This window comes from Vicia villosa, linkage group LG5 (assembly GCF_029867415.1).
Source record: "Vicia villosa cultivar HV-30 ecotype Madison, WI linkage group LG5, Vvil1.0, whole genome shotgun sequence".
Classification (NCBI taxonomy): Eukaryota; Viridiplantae; Streptophyta; class Magnoliopsida; order Fabales; family Fabaceae; genus Vicia; species Vicia villosa.
In genome coordinates, this window is record NC_081184.1 from 126,287,033 (window position 1) to 126,307,847 (window position 20,815).

At 31.3% G+C, this 20,815-nt stretch overlaps 1 pseudogene; it reads right to left on the reverse strand.

Annotated features, from left to right (window-relative positions):
• Positions 1 to 20,242, reverse strand: part of LOC131605371 (F-box protein At4g22280-like) — a 23,817-nt pseudogene extending 3,575 nt beyond the window's left edge.
• Between the last annotated feature and the right edge of the window lie 573 nt (positions 20,243 to 20,815).

Consider the following 20,815-nt stretch of genomic DNA (forward strand, 5'->3'; position numbering starts at 1 on the left):
ACGCTCTACCAGATATATCCACCGCAAATAATTGGACAACAAATTCTAAACTCCATTACTAGATGAACAACTAAGTGAACCATAATGTCAAAGAATGATGGAGGGAAAAACATCTCTAATTGGCATAAGATAATTGCAGCTTCGTGTTCCAATTCATCTAAATTTATAAGATCTATAACTTTACTATATATAGCATTGAAGAATAAGTACAATCAGGTTATCGTCACCCTTAAATTTCTTGGTAAGATGCCATAGATATCCATTGGCAGAAGTTGTTGCATTAAGACATGAAAATCATGAGATTTGAAGCCAATTAATTTGTTATCGTTCTCTAACACAAGTTTCTTCATATTTAATGAGTACCATTGGAGAACTTTAATACCCTGCAAACAATTGAAAAAACTTTTTTTCCTTTTTTAGACAGAATGTGGCATGCTGGGGGAAAATAAGTTATATTTCCTACTTCTTTTGAGGTTAATTCTTGCCGTATACCCATTACAACCATATCTTCGCAAGATTTCTTAGTATCTTCTATCTTGCCTTTAATATTGAGAAGTGTTCCAATAAAACTATCACATATATTTTCTCCACGTGCATCACATCAAGATAATGTCTTACATAAAAACTTGACCAATATGGAAGATAAAAAAACACCGACCTATTTTTTTGAGAATTTTTCTCCACGATATTTTTTGTTTTTCCTAAAGACAATTTTGATGTGTTATTTTCTTCTATAAACTTCCTTCCCGGTTAAGGGTTTTGGAGCAATATCATACTCCTGCTCTCCATTAAAAGCCTTGCGCTATCTACGATACATGTGATTAGGTCTTAGAAATATTTGATGCACAAGGTAAACTATATTTTTTTATTTTGATAATCATACATATTAATAAAGCAAAATGAGTTTTTGGGCAATTTTGACAAGTGTCATGCTCACATCAAATCTCATTTTTTACAAACTTTCTAAAAAAGGAAAATTTTTATTTAAAAAATAATTACCTTTTTATTAATAATTTACATTAAGTTTTTTATTTTATTTATTAACTGAAGGATAGAGAGAGATTCTTGATACACGTAAAAATTAATTACCTTTTTATTTGGAAGAATGTGGGAAAGACAAAAAATGCTGCCCCAATTCCTTTTAATATTATTCACTTTTTTGTTTTGTCATCGAACTAATTGCTTCATCTTTGGAAAACGATTTTTTTGCACTCTCTTTTGTTACACGCCTAATCAATGCTGATTTTGTTTTCAAGATAATTGATTTATTTTATTTGAAAATTTAGACCCCAATACAATCTTTCATTTCCTCTTCCAACTTTTTCATTTATATTTGATTTCATAAACCCTACCTCTCTTTCTTTCACCCCATTCAACTTCCTTTCCAAGTCTGTGCAGCTTTCGTATTTGTCTTATCACTCCATTTTTCATCTTCTTCGCTTATCTTTATTTCCAAATCATTTTGGTAAAGTTCGTTCCTTTTGTCCCTTTTCCATTTTCTTTATAAGCATAAACTGGCGATGTTAACGCTGATCAGAAGCGTCGTTGAAGTTAGTTTTGTGCTTTGTGTAATCGTGACTGGGCGGGGATGAAGGTTGTGGTGGAGACGCTGGTGGTGTTGGGTAACGTCGAGAGAGATTTTTTTGTCGGAGTAAGTTTGATTGTTTTAAAGATTTTTAGAATGATAAGGTTTTTCTATTTTCACCCTCTGCTTTGATTCTTAGTGTTTATTTATGGTATTTTGATGGTGAATAAGAAGTGTGTTTTTTCAGTGTAGGTAAAATTAGTTCGTGAAGTTATGACTCAAATGTTGGAAGCGTGGAAGCATATTCCTGATAATTATGATGAGTTTTCACCACCTCTGCAATCTTCTTCAAAAGGTAGTATTTAATTTTGGTATATATGTTTGATTGATTTTGCACTTGAGATATTGATGTAAGTCTTGAACACAATGTCATTGGTGGCGGAAGATAGAACTGAGAGATTCAATGCAGAATCTGACGCCATGCTTACTAAGAAATTGGCAACAAAGAAGTTAATCGGATGAAAGTTATATTGGTTATTGTTTTGTTAAACTTTAGATTATAAACCCCCTGCATGTGAGTGTCGTAACTTTTCTTGCAGGTGAATGAAATCCCTTAATTTATAAATCAATATTATCTTTATGCTATTTGAAATTTAGTCATTGTTATTCACCTGTTCTAATCTTCACTAATGATTTAGAGTTTTTTCTTTGGTTGTATTAATTCTACTATCATGTTGTTTGGCAGATTCACACTCACATGTGTTACTCAAACTTCAGCAACATCATTAACTTGATCAGATATCGATGCAGATGTGATAACCATCAAAATTTCCATATCAGGTGAGAAGTTACTATTTTTATTCCGTGAGGGAGTAAAATATGGTGCTGGCATTGGGCGAGATATATTAGATTTATCAAAATCGTTGAACCGCCACTTTAGCTGCCGCCGGTAATGTAAAATCAACCAGAACACCAATATCATTTGCAACAAGTTTTTTATTTAGAAAAGCTTAAGATATAGTTGTTTATCAATATACTTTTTGAACATGTCTAAAAGTGGGTGTCATAATGCATTTTTAAAGATGATATAGTTGTTGATAATGAGGAATTACATCACAAGGTACATATGTGAAGGAATGTGTACTATGCGGTAGAGTATTAGTGCTCAAGTGGTCTTTTTGTAAAATGGACGTGATTTATCTTTTATGCTTAACATTAAAAACTATTTTAAAATTTAATAAAGGTAAGTACAATGTTACAAGTTTTTTGGCTGTGAAATAATATTTTTATGGCATCAGTCAAATGACATTTGGAAATATGATAGAATAGAGGTTCTTGGAGGGAAAGCAGGGTTTTCATGTGGTAAATTTCAATATGGTAGTGCTTTTGGGGAAGGAACGGTCATGCTGACAAGGTAGTTCTCATAATTTTCTTGCTTTGGCAGTGAAACTCTTGCGAAAAACTACTTTAACTACAGTGGCAAAGTCTTCATTTATTCAAGTTTTCACTTCACTTGAGAATTCTCGGTTATAGTTGTAAATGAAAGTATTTTTTCAATTTAGATTATTATGTTATCAATGATAAATGACAAATACCTATCTTAGAGAGCAGAGATTTCTGTTGAAGTTATGCTAAACTGGCTTTGTAATCTAATAATAAATAAATTGGAGCTTTGTGAAGAAGAACATGCTAATATTATAATGTGTCGGGTGTCCTTTATGGATGACCTCATGTTATGTTGAGAACTTCATATTGCATTTGGATATAAATGTTTAAAATGATATTAGACATGACAAATAGCGATGAAAGTTGGCAAATTTTAAAACTACTCATTGGACTTAGTAATCTATTATGATTTATGCCAATGTATCTTATTTTATCTGGTTTAGTTGTATACCTTGAACTTAGGAATGAACTAATGTCACTTTTATGTTATTTTTTGTAGGTGAGAAGGAGGGAGCAACACCTCCCTATGCCACTTTTATGATTGTCTACAAAATTTCTATATTTTATTTTAGGTAATCAACATTCCGCCTCTTTCAAATCCAATCATAATGCTTCAGATAATGACGATGTTGGTGAGGATCTGATGTTTTTACCTCTTGCTTTTCACATTAGCCTATCATTATCAGCATTCAGCAATTACCTCATTTGTATGTATCCTATTCTAGCTGACAGTTTTTTATGAGAAAGGATCCTTTATTAGTTGGATCTTAAACCCTTTGAGTTGTCTGCTGAGCTTATAAACAGAGGTATGTTGGGGTTGCTGCATCCCTTATCAGTTGATGATAGAACCAGAATTTGATTTCTTTCTCTAAAGCAAGAATTATGTCCTTATAAGAGCTTTGTGCGCGGTCAAGTAAGGATCAACTTAACAAAGGTTATTCAATATATACAAATTGCTTGAAGAATTACTTGTCTACTAAATATCTTAAAATTTAAACCTAGAATACCTCTACCATCGTATAATCCATCATGACGAGTCTCTGGAACTCCTATAAAGTTTGCATCTGACAAATACTTTGTATAAAACTCAATAGCTTCTTCTGTGATGTACCTTTCTACGATTGAAGCTTCTGGACGATGATGATTCTTTGTATACCCTTTGATAATCTTCATGTAACGCTCTACCAGATATATCCACCGCAAATAAATTGGACAACAAATTCTAAACTCCATTACTAGATGAACAACTAAGTGAACCATAATGTCAAAGAATGATGGAGGGAAAAACATCTCTAACTGGCATAAGATAATTGCAGCTTCGTGTTCCAATTCATCTAAATTTCTAAGATCTATAACTTTACTATATATAGCATTGAAGAATAAGTACAATCAAGTTATCGTCACCCTTAAATTTCTTGGTAAGATGCCATAGATATCCATTGGCAGAAGTTGTTGCATTAAGACATGACAATCATGAGATTTGAAGCCAATTAATTTGTTATCGTTCTCTAACACAAGTTTCTTCATATTTAATGAGTACCATTGGAGAACTTTAATACCCTGCAAACAATTGAAAAAACTTTTTTCCTTTTTTAGACAGAGTGTGGCATGCTGGGGGAAAATAAGTTATATTTCCTACTTCTTTTGAGGTTAATTCTTGCCGTATACCCATTACAACCATATCTTCGCAAGATTTCTTAGTATCTTCTATCTTGCCTTTAATATTGAGAAGTGTTCCAATAAAACTATCACATATATTTTTCTCCACGTGCATCACATCAAGATAATGTCTTACATAAAGACTTGACCAATATGAAGATAAAAAAACACCGACCTATTTTTTTGAGAATTTTTCTCCACGAGATTTTTTGTTTTTCCTAAAGACAATTTTGATGTGTTATTTTCTTCTATAAACTTCCTTCCCGGTTAAGGGTTTTGGAGCAATATCATACTCCTGCTCTCCATTAAAAGCCTTGCGCTATCTACGATACATGTGATTAGGTCTTAGAAATATTTGATGCACAAGGTAAACTATATTTTTTTATTTTGATAATCATACATATTAATAAAGCAAAATGAGTTTTTGGGCAATTTTGACAAGTGTCATGCTCACATCAAATCTCATTTTTTACAAACTTTCTAAAAAAGGAAAATTTTTATTTAAAAAATAATTACCTTTTTATTAATAATTTACATTAAGTTTTTTATTTTATTTATTAACTGAAGGATAGAGAGAGATTCTTGATACACGTAAAAATTAATTACCTTTTTATTTGGAAGAATGTGGGAAAGACAAAAAATGCTGCCCCAATTCCTTTTAATATTATTCACTTTTTGGTTTTGTCATCGAACTAATTGCTTCATCTTTGGAAAACGATTTTTTTGCACTCTCTTTTGTTACACGCCTAATCAATGCTGATTTTGTTTTCAAGATAATTGATTTATTTTATTTGAAAATTTAGACCCCAATACAATCTTTCATTTCCTCTTCCAACTTTTTCATTTATATTTGATTTCATAAACCCTACCTCTCTTTCTTTCACCCCATTCAACTTCCTTTCCAAGTCTGTGCAGCTTTCGTATTTGTCTTATCACTCCATTTTTCATCTTCTTCGCTTATCTTTATTTCCAAATCATTTTGGTAAAGTTCGTTCCTTTTGTCCCTTTTCCATTTTCTTTATAAGCATAAACTGGCGATGTTAACGCTGATCAGAAGCGTCGTTGAAGTTAGTTTTGTGCTTTGTGTAATCGTGACTGGGCGGGGATGAAGGTTGTGGTGGAGACGCTGGTGGTGTTGGGTAACGTCGAGAGAGATTTTTTTGTCGGAGTAAGTTTGATTGTTTTAAAGATTTTTAGAATGATAAGGTTTTTCTATTTTCACCCTCTGCTTTGATTCTTAGTGTTTATTTATGGTATTTTGATGGTGAATAAGAAGTGTGTTTTTTCAGTGTAGGTAAAATTAGTTCGTGAAGTTATGACTCAAATGTTGGAAGCGTGGAAGCATATTCCTGATAATTATGATGAGTTTTCACCACCTCTGCAATCTTCTTCAAAAGGTAGTATTTAATTTTGGTATATATGTTTGATTGATTTTGCACTTGAGATATTGATGTAAGTCTTGAACACAATGTCATTGGTGGCGGAAGATAGAACTGAGAGATTCAATGCAGAATCTGACGCCATGCTTACTAAGAAATTGGCAACAAAGAAGTTAATCGGATGAAAGTTATATTGGTTATTGTTTTGTTAAACTTTAGATTATAAACCCCCTGCATGTGAGTGTCGTAACTTTTCTTGCAGGTGAATGAAATCCCTTAATTTATAAATCAATATTATCTTTATGCTATTTGAAATTTAGTCATTGTTATTCACCTGTTCTAATCTTCACTAATGATTTAGAGTTTTTTCTTTGGTTGTATTAATTCTACTATCATGTTGTTTGGCAGATTCACACTCACATGTGTTACTCAAACTTCAGCAACATCATTAACTTGATCAGATATCGATGCAGATGTGATAACCATCAAAATTTCCATATCAGGTGAGAAGTTACTATTTTTATTCCGTGAGGGAGTAAAATATGGTGCTGGCATTGGGCGAGATATATTAGATTTATCAAAATCGTTGAACCGCCACTTTAGCTGCCGCCGGTAATGTAAAATCAACCAGAACACCAATATCATTTGCAACAAGTTTTTTATTTAGAAAAGCTTAAGATATAGTTGTTTATCAATATACTTTTTGAACATGTCTAAAAGTGGGTGTCATAATGCATTTTTAAAGATGATATAGTTGTTGATAATGAGGAATTACATCACAAGGTACATATGTGAAGGAATGTGTACTATGCGGTAGAGTATTAGTGCTCAAGTGGTCTTTTTGTAAAATGGACGTGATTTATCTTTTATGCTTAACATTAAAAACTATTTTAAAATTTAATAAAGGTAAGTACAATGTTACAAGTTTTTTGGCTGTGAAATAATATTTTTATGGCATCAGTCAAATGACATTTGGAAATATGATAGAATAGAGGTTCTTGGAGGGAAAGCAGGGTTTTCATGTGGTAAATTTCAATATGGTAGTGCTTTTGGGGAAGGAACGGTCATGCTGACAAGGTAGTTCTCATAATTTTCTTGCTTTGGCAGTGAAACTCTTGCGAAAAACTACTTTAACTACAGTGGCAAAGTCTTCATTTATTCAAGTTTTCACTTCACTTGAGAATTCTCGGTTATAGTTGTAAATGAAAGTATTTTTTCAATTTAGATTATTATGTTATCAATGATAAATGACAAATACCTATCTTAGAGAGCAGAGATTTCTGTTGAAGTTATGCTAAACTGGCTTTGTAATCTAATAATAAATAAATTGGAGCTTTGTGAAGAAGAACATGCTAATATTATAATGTGTCGGGTGTCCTTTATGGATGACCTCATGTTATGTTGAGAACTTCATATTGCATTTGGATATAAATGTTTAAAATGATATTAGACATGACAAATAGCGATGAAAGTTGGCAAATTTTAAAACTACTCATTGGACTTAGTAATCTATTATGATTTATGCCAATGTATCTTATTTTATCTGGTTTAGTTGTATACCTTGAACTTAGGAATGAACTAATGTCACTTTTATGTTATTTTTTGTAGGTGAGAAGGAGGGAGCAACACCTCCCTATGCCACTTTTATGATTGTCTACAAAATTTCTATATTTTATTTTAGGTAATCAACATTCCGCCTCTTTCAAATCCAATCATAATGCTTCAGATAATGACGATGTTGGTGAGGATCTGATGTTTTTACCTCTTGCTTTTCACATTAGCCTATCATTATCAGCATTCAGCAATTACCTCATTTGTATGTATCCTATTCTAGCTGACAGTTTTTTATGAGAAAGGATCCTTTATTAGTTGGATCTTAAACCCTTTGAGTTGTCTGCTGAGCTTATAAACAGAGGTATGTTGGGGTTGCTGCATCCCTTATCAGTTGATGATAGAACCAGAATTTGATTTCTTTCTCTAAAGCAAGAATTATGTCCTTATAAGAGCTTTGTGCGCGGTCAAGTAAGGATCAACTTAACAAAGGTTATTCAATATATACAAATTGCTTGAAGAATTACTTGTCTACTAAATATCTTAAAATTTAAACCTAGAATACCTCTACCATCGTATAATCCATCATGACGAGTCTCTGGAACTCCTATAAAGTTTGCATCTGACAAATACTTTGTATAAAACTCAATAGCTTCTTCTGTGATGTACCTTTCTACGATTGAAGCTTCTGGACGATGATGATTCTTTGTATACCCTTTGATAATCTTCATGTAACGCTCTACCAGATATATCCACCGCAAATAAATTGGACAACAAATTCTAAACTCCATTACTAGATGAACAACTAAGTGAACCATAATGTCAAAGAATGATGGAGGGAAAAACATCTCTAACTGGCATAAGATAATTGCAGCTTCGTGTTCCAATTCATCTAAATTTCTAAGATCTATAACTTTACTATATATAGCATTGAAGAATAAGTACAATCAAGTTATCGTCACCCTTAAATTTCTTGGTAAGATGCCATAGATATCCATTGGCAGAAGTTGTTGCATTAAGACATGACAATCATGAGATTTGAAGCCAATTAATTTGTTATCGTTCTCTAACACAAGTTTCTTCATATTTAATGAGTACCATTGGAGAACTTTAATACCCTGCAAACAATTGAAAAAACTTTTTTCCTTTTTTAGACAGAGTGTGGCATGCTGGGGGAAAATAAGTTATATTTCCTACTTCTTTTGAGGTTAATTCTTGCCGTATACCCATTACAACCATATCTTCGCAAGATTTCTTAGTATCTTCTATCTTGCCTTTAATATTGAGAAGTGTTCCAATAAAACTATCACATATATTTTTCTCCACGTGCATCACATCAAGATAATGTCTTACATAAAGACTTGACCAATATGAAGATAAAAAAACACCGACCTATTTTTTTGAGAATTTTTCTCCACGAGATTTTTTGTTTTTCCTAAAGACAATTTTGATGTGTTATTTTCTTCTATAAACTTCCTTCCCGGTTAAGGGTTTTGGAGCAATATCATACTCCTGCTCTCCATTAAAAGCCTTGCGCTACTACGATACATGTGATTAGGTCTTAGAAATATTTGATGCACAAGGTAAATTATATTTTTTTATTTTGATAATCATACATAATAATAAAGCAAAATGAGTTTTTGGGCGATTTTGACAAGTGTCATGCTCACATCAAATCTCATTTTTTACAAACTTTCTAAAAAAGGAAAATTTTTATTTAAAAAATAATTACCTTTTTATTAATAATTTACATTAAGTTTTTTATTTTATTTATTAATTGAAGGATAGAGAGAGATTCTTGATACACGTAAAAATTAATTACCTTTTTATTTGGAAGAATGTGGGAAAGACAAAAAATGCTGCCCCAATTCCTTTTAATATTATTCACTTTTTTGTTTTGTCATTGAACTAATTACTTCATCTTTGGAAAACGATTTTTTTGCACTCTCTTTTGTTACACGCCTAATCAATGCTGATTTTGTTTTCAAGATAATTGATTTATTTTATTTGAAAATTAAGACCCCAATACAATCTTTCATTTCCTCTTCCAACTTTTTCATTTATATTTGATTTCATAAACCCTACCTCTCTTTCTTTCACCCCATTCAACTTCCTTTCCAAGTCTGTGCAGCTTTCGTATTTGTCTTATCACTCCATTTTTCATCTTCTTCGCTTATCTTTATTTCCAAATCATTTTGGTAAAGTTCTTTCCTTTTGTCCCTTTTCCATTTTCTTTATAAGCATAAACTGGCGATGTTAACGCTGATCAGAAGCGTCGTTGAAGTTAGTTTTGTGCTTTGTGTAATCGTGACTGGGCGGTGATGAAGGTTGCGGTGAAGACGCTGGTGGTGTTGGGTAACGTCGAGAGAGATTTTTTTGTCGGAGTAAGTTTGATTGTTTTAAAGATTTTTAGAATGATAAGGTTTTTCTATTTTCACCCTCTGCTTTGATTCTTAGTGTTTATTTATGGTATTTTGATGGTGAATAAGAAGTGTGTTTTTTCAGTGTAGGTAAAATTAGTTCGTGAAGTTATGACTCAAATGTTGGAAGCGTGGAAGCATATTCCTGATAATTATGATGATTTTTCACCACCTCTGCAATCTTCTTCAAAAGGTAGTATTTAATTTTGGTATATATGTTTGATTGATTTTGCACTTGAGATATTGATGTAAGTCTTGAAAACAATGTCATTGGTGGCGGAAGATAGAACTGAGAGATTCAATGCAGAATCTGACGCCATGCTTACTAAGAAATTGGCAACAAAGAAGTTAATCGGATGAAAGTTATATTGGTTATTGTTTTGTTAAACTTTAGATTATAAACCCTCTGCATGTGAGTGTCGTAACTTTTATTGCAGGTGAATGAAATCCCTTAATTTATAAATCAATATTATCTTTATGCTATTTGAAATTTAGTCATTGTTATTCACCTGTTCTAATCTTCACTAATGATTTAGAGTTTTTTCTTAGGTTGTATTAATTCTACTATCATGTTGTTTGGCAGATTCACACTCACATGTGTTACTCAAACTTCAGCAACATCATTAACTTGATCAGATATCGATGCAGATGTGATAACCATCAAAATTTCCATATCAGGTGAGAAGTTACTATTTTTATTCCGTGAGGGAGTAAAATATGGTGCTGGCATTGGGCGAGAAATATTAGATTTATCAAAATCGTTGAACCGCCACTTTAGACGCCGCCGGTAATGTAAAATCAACCAGAACACCAATATCATTTGCAACAAGTTTTTTATTTAGAAAAGCTTAAGATATAGTTGTTTATCAATATACTTATTGAATATGTCTAAAAGTGGGTGTCATAATGCATTTTTAAAGAAGATATAGTTGTTGATAATGAGGAATTACATCACAAGTTACATATGTGAAGGAATGTGTACTATGCGGTAGAGTATCAGTGCTCAAGTGGTCTTTTTGTAAAATGGACGTGATTTATCTTTTATGCTTAACATTAAAAACTATTTTAAAATTTAATAAAGGTAAGTACAATGTTACAAGTTTTTTGGCTGTGAAATAATATTTTTATGGCATTAGTCAAATGACATTTGGAAATATGATAGAATAGAGGTTCTTGGAGGGAAAGCAGGGTTTTCATGTGGTAAAGTTCAATATGGTAGTGCTTTTGGGGAAGGAACGGTCATGCTGACAAGGTAGTTCTCATAATTTTCTTGCTTTGGCAGTGAAACTCTTGTGAAAAACTACTTTAACTATAGTGGCAAAGTCTTCATTTATTCAAGTTATCACTTCACTTGAGAATTCTCGGTTGTAGTTGTAAATGAAAGTATTTTTTCAATTTAGAGTATTATGTTATCAATGATAAATGACAAATACCTATCTTAGAGAGCAGAGATTTCTGTTGAAGTTATGCTAAGCTGGCTTTGTAATCTAATAATAAATAAATTGGAGCTTTGTGAAGAAGAACATGCTAATATTATAATGTGTCGGGTGTCTTTTATGGATGACCTCATGTTATGTCGAGAACTTCATATTGCATTTGGATATAAATGTTTAAAATGATATTAGACATGACAAATAGCGATGAAAGTTGGCAAATTTTAAAACTACTCATTGGACTTAGTAATCTATTATGATTTATGCCAATGTATCTTATTTTATCTGGTTTAGTTGTATACCTTGAACTTAGGAATGAACTAATGTCACTTTTATGTTATTTTTTGTAGGTGAGAAGGAGGGAGCAACACATCCCTATGTCAGTTTTATGATTGTCTAAAAAATTTCTATATTTTATTTTAGGTAATCAACATTCCGCCTCTTTCAAATCCAATCATAATGCTTCAGATAATGAGGATGTTGGTGAGGATCTGATGTTTTTACCTCTTGCTTTTCACATTAGCCTATCATTATCAGCATTAAGCAATTACCTCATTTGTATGTATCCTATTCTAGCTGACAGTTTTTTATGAGAAAGGATCCTTTTTTAGTTGGATCTTAAACCCTTTGAGTTGTCTGCAGAGCTTATAAACAGAGGTATGTTGGGGTTGCTGCATCCCTTATCAGTTGATGATAGAACCAGAATTTGATTTCTTTCTCTAAAGCAAGAATTATGTCCTTATAAGAGCTTTGTGCGCGGTCAAGTAAGGATCAACTTAACAACGGTTATTCAATATATACAAATTGCTTGAAGAATTACTTGTCTACTAAATATCTTAAAATTTAAACCTAGAATACCTCTACCATCGTATAATCCATCATGACGAGTCTCGGGAACTCCTATAAAGTTTGCATCTGACAAATACTTTGTATAAAACTCAATAGCTTATTCTGTGATGTACCTTTCTACGATTGAAGCTTCTGGACGATGATGATTCTTTGTATACCCTTTGATAATCTTCATGTAACGCTCTACCAGATATATCCACCGCAAATAAATTGGACAACAAATTCTAAACTCCATTACTAGATGAACAACTAAGTGAACCATAATGTCAAAGAATGATGGAGGGAAAAACATCTCTAATTGGCATAAGATAATTGCAGCTTCGTGTTCCAATTCATCTAAATTTCTAAGATTTATAACTTTACTATATATAGCATTGAAGAATAAGTACAATCAGGGTATCGTCACCCTTAAATTTCTTGGTAAGATGCCATAGATATCCATTGGCAGAAGTTGTTGCATTAAGACATGACAATCATGAGATTTGAAGCCAATTAATTTGTTATCGTTCTCTAACACAAGTTTCTTCATATTTAATGAGTACCATTGGAGAACTTTAATACCCTGCAAACAATTGAAAAAACTTTTTTTTTCCTTTTTTAGACAGAGTGTGGCATGCTGGGGGAAAATAAGTTATATTTCCTCCTTCTTTTGAGGTTAATTCTTGCCGTATACCCATTACAACCATATCTTCGCAAGATTTCTTAGTATCTTCTATCTTGCCTTTAATATTGAGAAGTGTTCCAATAAAACTATCACATATATTTTTCTCCACGTGCATCACATCAAGATAATGTCTTACATAAAGACTTGACCAATATGGAAGATAAAAAAACACCGACCTATTTTTTTGAGAATTTTTCTCCACGAGATTTTTTGTTTTTCCTAAAGACAATTTTGATGTGTTATTTTCTTCTATAAACTTCCTTCCCGGTTAAGGGTTTTGGAGCAATATCATACTCCTGCTCTCCATTAAAAGCCTTGCGCTATCTACGATACATGTGATTAGGTCTTAGAAATATTTGATGCACAAGGTAAATTATATTTTTTTATTTTGATAATCATACATAATAATAAAGCAAAATGAGTTTTTGGGCAATTTTGACAAGTGTCATGCTCACATCAAATCTCATTTTTTACAAACTTTCTAAAAAAGGAAAATTTTTATTTAAAAAATAATTACCTTTTTATTAATAATTTACATTAAGTTTTTTATTTTATTTATTAATGGGTTAAATAGTGTTCACCCCCCTGCCAAATAAGCGAGATTCGGTTTTCCCCCTTATTAAAAAAAATTTTAGCGTTCGCCCCTTAGAAAACAAGATTCTGTTTCCAGGAACCCCCTATCACCTGTTTGGCTGACTGGGCTTTTGGAATCTTGCTGACTGGAATGAATCTGCATACGTGGACGTTGACACGCTGGACTTATGCTTGGATGCTTGTAGAAATAGCAGAAAAATTAAAAATTAAGATGCAAATGCTAGGATTCGAACCGCTCCTCTAATGGTAAAATAGCACACCACCTACCACTGGGCCATGAAACCTTCCTTGTTTAATATGTTCATTAATATTTATTTATTACTGAATTTATTTACTTTATTTAAATAAACATATATATAAACATATATTAATAATAAAGTATATTAATAATAAATATAAAAAAATGTAATATATAAAAAATGTAACATATATATATTACTTTTTTTCAATTTACATTTTTTTAATAATTTTATTTAATTTAAGTTTTTTTAATAAATTTTTTTAATTTACGTTTTTTTAATAAAATTTTTTAATTTACGTTTTTTTATATAAATTTTTTAATAATTTTTTTAATAATTTTTTTTTAATATGTTCATTAATATTTATTTATTACTGAATTTATTTACTTTATTTAAATAAACATATATATAAACATATATTAATAATAAAGTATATTAATAATAAATATAAAAAAATGTAATATATAAAAAATGTAACATATATATATATATATTACTTTTTTTCAATTTACATTTTTTTAATAATTTTATTTAATTTAAGTTTTTTTAATAAATTTTTTTAATTTACGTTTTTTTAATAAATTTTTTTAATTTACGTTTTTTTAATAAATTTTTTTAATTTACGTTTTTTAATAATTTTATTTAGTTTTTTAATAATTATATAAATGTATTATTTAGTAATTAATATAAACATTTTTTTTAATAATTTTAATAAACGATTTTAATTTTTTTATTGGAAACGTTATATAATTATATAAATATAAAAGTTTATTATAAACTTTTTTTAATAATTTATATAAACTTTTTTTTAATATAAACGTTATATAAATTTATATTTTAATGATTTATATAAACTTTTTTTTAATAATTGTAATAAACCTTTTTAATTTACGTTGAATAATTTTAACGTTTTTTTTTTAAATTTATTTAAATTTTTTTAAAAAAAGCTGTACATATTTATTAAAAAAACGTTTATTAAAAAAATTAAAAACGTTAATTATAAACTTTATTAAAAAAACATTTTAATTAACATTTATATATATTATATTATATAATTATAAGAAAAAACTTAAAATATTTAATTTACGTTTTTTTATAATTATTTAACATACAGTTTTTTTAAGTATATATGTACAGCTTTAAATTATACAATTAAACTCAGCTTTAAATATAGTTTAATAGGAGCAATGTTATTTTAATTAAAACGAATTGGCTTAGTGGTTTGGGGGTTGGTTTATGTCCATGTGCTCATGGGTTCAATTATCATGGGAGACAATTTTTTTAGAGTTATTAAGCATAATATTCAATAAGCAAGCCACGTCAGCAGCCAAACAAGGATAATGGCGCTCCGTCAGCAAGATTCCAAAAGCCCAGTCAGCCAAACAGGTGATAGGGGGTTCCTGGAAACATAATCTTGTTTTCTAAGGGGCCAAGGCTAAATTTTTTTTAATAAGGGGCCAAGGCTAAATTTTTTTTAATAAGGGGGAAAACCGAATCTCGCTAATTTCGCAGGGGGTGAACACTATTTAACCCTTTATTAATTGAAGGATAGAGAGAGATTCTTGATACACGAAAAAATTAATTACCTTTTTATTTGGAAGAATGTGGGAAAGACAAAAAATGCTGCCCCAATTCCTTTTAATATTATTCACTTTTTTGTTTTGTCATTGAACTAATTGCTTCATCTTTGGAAAACGATTTTTTTGCACTCTCTTTTGTTACACGCCTAATCAATGCTGATTTTGTTTTCAAGATAATTGATTTATTTTATTTGAAAATTTAGACCCCAATACAATCTTTCATTTCCTCTTCCAACTTTTTCATTTATATTTGATTTCATAAACCCTACCTCTCTTTCTTTCACCCCATTCAACTTCCTTTCCAAGTCTGTGCAGCTTTCGTATTTGTCTTATCACTCCATTTTTCATCTTCTTCGCTTATCTTTATTTCCAAATCATTTTGGTAAAGTTCGTTCCTTTTGTCCATTTTCCATTTTCTTTATAAGCATAAACTGGCGATGTTAACGCTGATCAGAAGCGTCGTTGAAGTTAGTTTTGTGCTTTGTGTAATCGTGACTGGGCGGTGATGAAGGTTGCGGTGGAGACGCTGGTGATGTTGGGTAACGTCGAGAGAGATTTTTTTGTCGGAGTAAGTTTGATTGTTTTAAAGATTTTTAGAATGATAAGGTTTTTCTATTTTCACCCTCTGCTTTGATTCTTAGTGTTTATTTATGGTATTTTGATGGTGAATAAGAAGTGTGTTTTTTCAGTGTAGGTAAAATTAGTTCGTGAAGTTATGACTCAAATGTTGGAAGCGTGGAAGCATATTCCTGATAATTATGATGATTTTTCACCACCTCTGAAATCTTCTTCAAAAGGTAGTATTTAATTTTGGTATATATGTTTGATTGATTTTGCACTTGAGATATTGATGTAAGTCTTGAAAACAATGTCATTGGTGGCGGAAGATAGAACTGAGAGATTCAATGCAGAATCTGACGCCATGCTTACTAAGAAATTGGCAACAAAGAAGTTAATCGGATGAAAGTTATATTGGTTATTGTTTTGTTAAACTTTAGATTATAAACCCTCTGCATGTGAGTGTCGTAACTTTTCTTGCAGGTGAATGAAATCCCTTAATTTATAATTCAATATTATCTTTATGCTATTTGAAATTTAGTCATTGTTATTCACCTGTTCTAATCTTCACTAATGATTTAGAGTTTTTTTCTTAGGTTGTATTAATTCTACTATCATGTTGTTTGGCAGATTCACACTCACATGTGTTACTCAAACTTCAGCAACATCATTAACTTGATCAGATATCGATGCAGATGTGATAACCATCAAAATTTCCATATCAGGTGAGAAGTTACTATTTTTATTCCGTGAGGGAGTAAAATATGGTGCTGGCATTGGGTGAGATATATTAGATTTATCAAAATCGTTGAACCGCCACTTTAGCCGCCGCCGGTAATGTAAAATCAACCAGAACACCAATATCATTTGCAACAAGTTTTTTATTTAAAAAAGCTTAAGATATAGTTGTTTATCAATATACTTATTGAACATGTCTAAAAGTGGGTGTCATAATGCATTTTTAAAGATGATATAGTTGTTGATAATGAGGAATTACATCACAAGGTACATATGTGAAGGAATGTGTACTATGCGGCAGAGTATCAGTGCTCAAGTGGTCTTTTTGTAAAATGGACGTGATTTATCTTTTATGCTTAACATTAAAAACTATTTTAAAATTTAATAAAGGTAAGTACAATGTTACAAGTTTTTTGGATGTGAAATAATATTTTTATGGCATCAGTCAAATGACATTTGGAAATATGATAGAATAGAGGTTCTTGGAGGGAAAGCAGGGTTTTCATGTGGTAAATTTCAATATGGTAGTGCTTTTGGGGAAGGAACGGTCATGCTGACAAGGTAGTTCTCATAATTTTCTTGCTTTGGCAGTGAAACTCTTGTGAAAAACTACTTTAACTATAGTGGCAAAGTCTTCATTTATTCAAGTTTTCACTTCACTTGAGAATTCTCGGTTGTAGTTGTAAATGAAAGTATTTTTTCAATTTAGAGTATTATGTTATCAATGATAAATGACAAATACCTTTCTTAGAGAGCAGAGATTTCTGTTGAAGTTATGCTAAGCTGGCTTTGTAATCTAATAATAAATAAATTGGAGCTTTGTGAAGAAGAACATGCTAATATTATAATGTGTCGGGTGTCTTTTATGGATGACCTCATGTTATGTTGAGAACTTCATATTGCATTTGGATATAAATGTTTAAAATGATATTAGACGTGACAAATAGCGATGAAAGTTGGCAAATTTTAAAACTACTCATTGGACATAGTAATCTATTACGATTTATGCCAGTGTATCTTATTTTATCTGGTTTAGTTGTATACCTTGAACTTAGGAATGAACTAATGTCACTTTTATGTTATTTTTTGTAGGTGAGAAGGAGGGAGCAACACCTCCCTATGCCACTTTTATGATTGTCTACAAAATTTCTATATTTTATTTTAGGTAATCAACATTCCGCCTCTTTCAAATCCAATCATAATGCTTCAGATAATGAGGATGTTGGTGAGGATCTGATGTTTTTACCTCTTGCTTTTCACATTAGCCTATCATTATCAGCATTAAGCAATTACCTCATTTGTATGTATCCTATTCTAGCTGACAGTTTTTTATGAGAAAGGATCCTTTTTTAGTTGGATCTTAAACCCTTTGAGTTGTCTGCAGAGCTTATAAACAGAGGTATGTTGGGGTTGCTGCATCCCTTATCAGTTGATGATAGAACCAGAATTTGATTTCTTTCTCTAAAGCAAGAATTATGTCCTTATAAGAGCTTTGTGCGCGGTCAAGTAAGGATCAACTTAACAAAGGTTATTCAATATATACAAATTGCTTGAAGAATTACTTGTCTACTAAATATCTTAAAATTTAAACCTAGAATACCTCTACCATCGTATAATCCATCATGACGAGTCTCGGGAACTCCTATAAAGTTTGCATCTGACAAATACTTTGTATAAAACTCAATAGCTTATTCTGTGATGTACCTTTCTACGATTGAAGCTTCTGGGCGATGATGATTCTTTGTATACCCTTTGATAATCTTCATGTAACGCTCTACCAGATATATCCACCGCAAATAAATTGGACAACAAATTCTAAACTCCATTACTAGATGAACAACTAAGTGAACCATAATGTCAAAGAATGATGGAGGGAAAAACATCTCTAATTGGCATAAGATAATTGCAGCTTCGTGTTCCAATTCATCTAAATTTCTAAGATCTATAACTTTACTATATATAGCATTGAAGAATAAGTACAATCAGGTTATCGTCACCCTTAAATTTCTTGGTAAGATGCCATAGATATCCATTGGCAGAAGTTGTTGCATTAAGACATGACAATCATGAGATTTGAAGCCAATTAATTTGTTATCGTTCTCTAACACAAGTTTCTTCATATTTAATGAGTACCATTGGAGAACTTTAATACCCTGCAAACAATTGAAAAAACTTTTTTTCCTTTTTTAGACAGAGTGTGGCATGCTGAGGGAAAATAAGTTATATTTCCTACTTCTTTTGAGGTTAATTCTTGCCGTATACCCATTACAACCATATCTTCGCAAGATTTCTTAGTATCTTCTATCTTGCCTTTAATATTGAGAAGTGTTCCAATAAAACTATCACATATATTTTTCTCCACGTGCATCACATCAAGATAATGTCTTACATAAAGACTTGACCAATATGGAAGATAAAAAAACACCGACCTATTTTTTTGAGAATTTTTCTCCACGAGATTTTTTGTTTTTCCTAAAGACAATTTTGATGTGTTATTTTCTTCTATAAACTTCCTTCTCGGTTAAGGGTTTTGGAGCAATATCATACTCCTGCTCTCCATTAAAAGCCTTGCGTTATCTATGATACATGTGATTAGGTCTTAGAAATATTTGATGCACAAGGTAAACTATATTTTTTTTATTTTGATAATTAGTGGTGACATGTATCAAATTCATATATAGGACACACTTTATGACCCTTGATGTTGTACCCAGACAAATTGTCGTATGCCGGAAAGCCATTGACTGTGCAAAACAACATGGCACGCAACTTAAAGTTATAACTTGTATACGCACCATCAACATCAACACCTTCCTCCCACAAAAGTCTTATGTCTTCAATCAATGGCGATAAATATACATATATGTTGTTCCCTAGTTGTTTTGGACCAAAAATCGTCATCAATATCATCATATACTTGCGCTTCATACATAACCATAGAGATAGGTTGCAATTAAGAGAGAACAAGCTAGGGCGTATGGTTGGTACTTAAATTACCAAAAGGATTCACTCCATTAGTGGCAATTCCAAGCCTAAGGTTCCTCAATTTTTTAGCAAAATCTGGAAACAAAGAATAAATTTTCTTCCAGTGCAATGAATCAGCTACATGGCGTATTTTTCTATCACACCCTTTCATCTGCGTGTCATCTAGTATTCTTTGCGTCACTAATATTAGTAAACAATATCTTGAACCTTGGAATTATTGGTAGGTACCACATCACCTTGACAGGAACACCCTTTCTAGTTGCACCATCATTGTCATCAACATTACTATCCTTCTATTTGTAGCGTGATACGCCACATCTCGGGAACTTGTTCAAGTTTTAAACTCTTTCCTATATAAGCTGTAATCATTACGACAAACATGTATTTAGACATAGTCCAAATCCATTGGACACTATATCTTCTTGGCCTCATAAGTACGGTTTAACATGTTACCTTCAAGAAGCATTTCTTTTAACAATTCAAGCAATTCGATGAAACTTTTATTCATCCACCCACCTATTATCTTAAGGGTAAACAGTCTAAACACAACTGAAAATCTTGTAAAACCTTTACATCCCGGGTACGACGAATCTTCCATGTCTCTTTGCAAAGTATCTACCATATTAGCTTTCTTGAAAGCATCGACTAACGAATGATGTCTTCTAGATTATCAGTCGTACATTCATCATCTTCAACTGTTTATGACAAAGGTATATTTTTTGTTCCTTCACCATGCCATACCCATTTCGTGTAATTTTGAATAATTCCATCAGAACCACAATGATTGAATGTAACATCTCTTGGATATTTTTGCGTATTATAGCAATTCATACAAGGACACCAAAAAATTCCATTGTTGTTGGGAAGGTTTTTATCCGCGAAATCAAGAAATTGTCACAATCCTTTTTCATACTCGCTACTTAATCTATTGACTTTCATCCAACTACGACCCACAATCAAATAAAGCATCTAAAAATAAAATAAAAAGAGTACAAAAATATATCTTTTGAATAATAACAACAACAATAAAACAATGCGTAGAGAACAACAAGAACAACATTAATGGAGAACAACATGAACATATCGCGGAGCTCCTAGAGAATAAGTGTTTTTCGTTGGCTAAGCTCATTGGAGAAGAAGTGTTCTTTCGTTGGCTGAGCTAATTGGAGAAGAAGTGTTCTTTTGTTAGGGCTCA